The sequence below is a fragment of the Mus pahari genome, chromosome X (assembly GCF_900095145.1).
Source record: "Mus pahari chromosome X, PAHARI_EIJ_v1.1, whole genome shotgun sequence".
NCBI classification, from domain to species: Eukaryota; Metazoa; Chordata; class Mammalia; order Rodentia; family Muridae; genus Mus; species Mus pahari.
In genome coordinates this window covers 33,008,436-33,014,209 of record NC_034613.1, presented here as the reverse complement: position 1 = coordinate 33,014,209, position 5,774 = coordinate 33,008,436, and positions in this window count along the sequence as shown.

Below are 5,774 nucleotides of genomic sequence, written 5' to 3'. Positions count from 1 at the left end.
CACCTCCTATAGCCAGGCAGGACCCACAGTGGAGGGATAAGAACACCACACACCCACAAAACTTTCGACCCAAAATTGTCCTGTCTACAAGAAATGTAGGAAGGATAAAGATGAAACAGAGATTGAGGGAATGGCCCAACTTGGAACCCATCCCATGGGAAAGCACCAACCCCTGACACTATTAATGATCCTCTGCTATGCTTGTAGACAGGAGCCTAGCAGAACTGTCCTCTGAGAGGCTCCACCCAGCAGCAGAATCAGACAGATACAGACACCCACAGCCAAACATTGGATGGAGCTTGGGGACTCTGATGGGAGAGTTGGGGGAAGGGTTGAAGGCCCTGAAAGGGATAGGAACTCCACAGGAAGACCAACAGAGTCAACTAACCTGGAACCTTGGGAACTCTCAGAGACTGAACCAACAACCAAAGAGCATACACAGGCTGGATCTACACTCCCCCTCCCTAACATAGGTAACAGATGTGCAGTTTGGTCTTTATGAGGGTCCCCCCAAAACTATCTCTAGAGCTGTTGCCTGTCTGTGGAATCCATTCCTCTAACTGGGCTGCCTTTTCTGGCCTCAGTGGGAGATGATGCACCTAGCCCTACAGAGTCTTGATGTGCCAGGGTTGCACAGGGATACCCAGGGAGCCTCCACCCTCTCAGAGGATGAAGAAAGGGAGTAGAAGGAGGGACTTTGTGAGGGAGAAGACTGGGAAGGGGGCATCAATCAAGATGTAAAGTGAATAAATTAATGAGATAAAAAAGAGCAGAGGTGTCACATCTAGGCTTGGTCTTTAGGCCATAAAGTAGTCTGTAACTAGAAGGAAAATGAGGGCACCTTTGTCTTATTTTCTGTATTACAGCTTATTGCTTTCAAGACCCGGAATACAGATTACTAGCAGCAGTCAAGTAGTTTAGGTCACTTTTTTTTTCAGCTCTGGAAATGTTTATTTTGTTTTTTGTTGTTGTTTTGTTTTTTGTTTTTCTTTATTTTATTAGATATTTTCTTTATTTATATTTCAAATGCTATCCCAAAAGTTCCCTATACCCTTCCCTCGGCCCTGCTCACCTACCCACCCACTCCCACTTCTTGGCCCTGGCATTCCCCTCTATGGGGCATATAAAGTTTGCAAGACCAAGGGGCTTCTCTTCCCAGTGATGGCCGATTAGGCCATCTTCTGCTACATATGCACCTAGGGACATGAACTCTGGTCACTTTAAAATAGTATTTGAGGATCTGGTCTGAGGTCCCAATCACTTTTTTGTTCTTATAGAAAAATGTATTCTAAGTTTCAAATAGTTGAAATACTGATTGAGTTTGGAGTGTTGCTCATTGAAAAAGAAGATGGCTGGTAATCAGACATGTTTTCTCCAATAAAGAGCCTTACTAAATGAAATTCCAGATTGCTCTTTGTACCATAACGACTGTAACTCCCTTTCTCTAACTCTAGAACAATTATTATAGAAGGTTTTTCTTTTCTTAAGATTGTTATAGTTACTTTTAATTAAAGGTGAATGTTGGGTGAACTTTTCATGACGACACATGAACAAATGTCTACTCATCCCAGAGTGGACACTGACAATGGATCAAATTGGCAACTCCATCCCAATTCTAGCTTGTTGACTAATGACTTTATTGGGCTTTCTTACAAAATGGGTGAAGGGATCCTTATAGGAGCATGGGTGACCTGCAAATCGCTGCTTTATCCAACAGCCTCATCCCAGCATGAATGATGATGATGTCCCCATAGCTATATAGATGGAGTTAACCCTTGGGCTAGTCATCTATCTTCTATATGATAGTACTTTATGAGACTACATGCCCCTGAGTTACAATTATATATAGCTGCAAGGGAGGTGCAATAGGGAGAGGCTGGAATCTCAGGTGACTCCCCAACTTCTCCTATGAAAGAGCATCAACAGGCTGGTAAGCACAGTGCTCTGATTAAGATGGCAATAGTGAACATAAGATAGGTTGGAAGTGGCGGGTGACACATAGACTCTCTGGCAAACAATCCATGGTATATTGGAAAAGAGGTTTGTAATGGCTGAAAATCTAGTTTCAGTAGCAAAGTAGAACAGGAAATTTGCAAAGCCAAATAGGGAAGCAGGTCCTAAACCTGTCCAAGAAACTAACTCTGCTTGGTGAGCTCTTTTCTCCCAGAGAGGGTGAGGGCAGCACAGTGGCTTGGAGCCATGACTCAAGTCAGACACTCACAGAAAATTTGCGCTGTGCTTTTAGTGACAAACATTATTATTATTATTTTGTTAAATGTTACATTTTGTTTTCTTTTTTATTAATTATTTTATTTATTTACATTTCAAATGTTGTTCCTCATCCTCCATTCCCCTTCCCCTTTACCTCTAAGAGGGTGCTCCCCCACCCACCCACTTACTCCCACCTCACTCTTCTAGCATCCCCCATCTCTGAGGCATCAAGCCTCCACAGGACGGGCCTCCCCTCCCACTGAGGCCAGACACTTATTTTTTGGCTGTTAAGTATTTATTGGAACGCCACTGGTGTGTGCTGTCTTGCATAGAGAACGCTTGGCCTCCTCTATATGCAACAATTCACAACCCCGCTATCAAAGAGGGATTACACTGTCATGCACATCGGCCAAACAAAGTGGCAGGACACACTCACTTTTGAAGCAGCTGGGTTCACTAGTCTCTGCTGATGTCAAGCTGAGTTGAAATGAGGTCAGACATTTTTTAAGATCAGAAAAGTGGGGTGGGGCCTGACCTCAAGCTGTACTACAGACCAGTTGTGATAAAAAAGAAATGCATGGTACTGGTACAGCGACAGACAGATCAATGGAATAGAACTGAAGACCCAGAAATGAACCCACACACTTATGGTGACTTGATCTTTAACAAAGGAGCTAAAACCATCCAGTGGAAAAAAGCCTTTTCAACAAATGGTGCTGGCACAACTGGTGGCTATCATGTAAAAGAATGCAAATTGATCCATTCTTATCTCCTTGTACAAAGCTCAAGTAGAAGTGGATCAAGGAACTCAACATAAAACCAGAGACTCTAAAACTTACAGAGGAGAAAGTGGGGAAAAGACTTGAAGATATGGGCACAGGGGAAAAATTCCTTAACAGAACACCAATGGCTTGTGCTGCAAGATCGAGATTCGACTAATGGAACCTCATAAAATTGCAAAGCTTCTGTAAGGCAAAAGACACTGTCAATAAGACAAAAAGGCCCCCAACAGATTCTGAAAACATCTTTACCAATCCTAAATTCAATAAGGGACTAATAGCCAATATATAAAAAGAACTCAAGAAGCTGGACTCCAGAAAATCAAATAACCCCATTAAAAAATGGGGTAGAGAGCTAAACAAAGAATTCTCAACTGAGGAATACCGAATGGCTAAGAAACACCTGAAAAAATGTTCAACATCCTTAGTCATCAGGGAAATGCAAATCTAAACAACCCCAAGATTTCATCTCACACCAGTCAGAATGGCTAAGATCAAAAATTCAGGTGACAGCAGATGCTGGCGAGGATGTGGAGAAAGAGGAACACTCCTCCATTGCTGTTGGGATTGCAAGTTCGTACAACCACTCTGGAAATCAGTCTGGCGGTTCCTCAGAAAATTGGACATAATACTACCAGAGGATCCAGCAATACCTCTCCTGGGCATATACCCAGATGTTCCAACTGGTAATAAGGACACATGCTCCACTATGTTCATAGCAGCCTTATTTATAATAGCCAGAAGCTGGAAAGAACCCAGATGTCCCTCAACAGAGGAATGGATACAGAAAATATGGTACATTTATACAATGATGTACTACTCAGCTATTAAAAACAATAAATTTATGAAATTCTTAGGCAAATGGATGGATCTGTAGGGTACCACCCTGGGTGTGGTAACCCAATCACAAAAGAAGTCACATGCTATGCACTCACTGACAAGTGGATATTAGCCCAGAAACTTAGAATACCCAAGATACAATTTGCAAAACACATGAAACTCAAGAAGTAGGAAGACCAACGAGTGGATACTTCGTTCCTCCTTGGAATGGGGAACAAAATACTCATGGAGAGTGTTACAGAGAAAAAGTTTGGAGCTGAGACAAAAGGATGGAGCATCCAGAGACTGCCCCACCCGGGGATCCATCCCATAAACAGCCACCAAACCTAGACACTATTGCATATGTCAGCAAGATTTTGCTGAAAGGACCCTGATATAGCTGTCTCTTGTGAGGCTATACTAGTGCCTGACAAATACAGAAGAGGATGCTCACAGTCAGCTATTGTATGGAACACAGAGACCCCAATGGAGGAGCTAGAGAAAGTACCCAAGGAGCTGAAGGAGTTTGCAACCCTATAGGAGGAACAACAATATGAACTAACCAGTACCCCCTGAGCTTGTGTCTCTAGCTGCATATGTAGCAGAAGATGGCCTAGTCGGCCATCATTGGGATGAGAGACCCTTGGTCTTGTGAAGATTATATGCCCCAGTACAGTGGAATGCCAGGGCCAGGGAGTGGGAGTAGGTGGGTTTGGGATCAGGGTGGGGGGAGGGTATAGGGGACTTTTGGGATAACATTTGAAATGTAAATGAAGATAATATCTAATAAAAAGATGCTAAAATGTAGTTTTTCATAGGTGATGGCTTGTGGCAGAGGTAAGGGGAGGAGAAAGCAATCAGTTACCTTTAAGGGGCTTAGCACTGGGAATTTGGTCACGTTCCAATAAATATATGAGGAATAAAAAACAAAAACAAAAAGAAAAGAAAAGTGGGGTGGGGGTGGGGCAAAGAGGAAAGGCCAAGAGAATCTTCTCTTTTTAGCACACAACCAGTGAATGTACTATTTTGTTTTATTTTATGTTTTGTTTATTTATGGATGGAGGGCAGACAGTGTGCTCACATGCACATGCATGGAGGTCCATGTACTTGGTTCTTGTCCCTTCCACCACATGAGTTCTGGGTTTGATGTCTGGTCGTCAGGTTCGGCTGCAAGTGCCTTTACCCATGATGTCTCGTCTTGCACGCCTTCCAGAAATCCCGTTTAAGAAAAGACTTTGGTTCAGGTATGAGGATGCTTGTTTTTAACACCAAGAATTGGGATGGAGAGGTGGGCACATCTTGTGAGCTCAAGGTCAGCCTGGTGTATATAATGAATTCCAGGCCAGTCAGGGCCACACAGTAAAATGCTATCTCTCAATAAAAGGAGGAGGAGGAGCAGAAGAGAAGAGAGGAGCACCCCCCCCCCCCGCGCCATGAACCCACAGTCTTAGGAAACCAAAATCAAAACACATGAAACTGACTATATGCCGAAACCTGGCTTCTAGACTGTGTGTGTGAACTAATAGTACATCAGAACCATGCAACCGTCAGTGAAGCGGAAACCTGGTCAGAGCCAGAATCTGCAGGGGGATATAGACATAGGTTTAAGGTGACATGGAAGAACTCAGGCCCACAGTCAAAACCTGACCAATGAAAACTAGCCCAGCCACTGTGACATCACAAAAGACCACTCAGGTTTGAGACCGGCCTTCCCAACTTGAGCCTTGGAGACAGGACCAGCATGGGATCTAATTTCATGAAGAGCTGCCAAGAGCTGTGACTGACAGCTGGGAGCCCTAAAGGATTGCCTAGAGTTGAGGCTTGAACAAGGAAACAGGCAGGGAATGTTATTCATATTGTAGACTACCTAATACCAACTTAGAGGCCTGCTCTTCCCTGCTGTGTTCTCATTCTCTCTAGTCTCCCCTTCCCCCTGTGGTTTAAGATGCGATTATTTCTTATTTG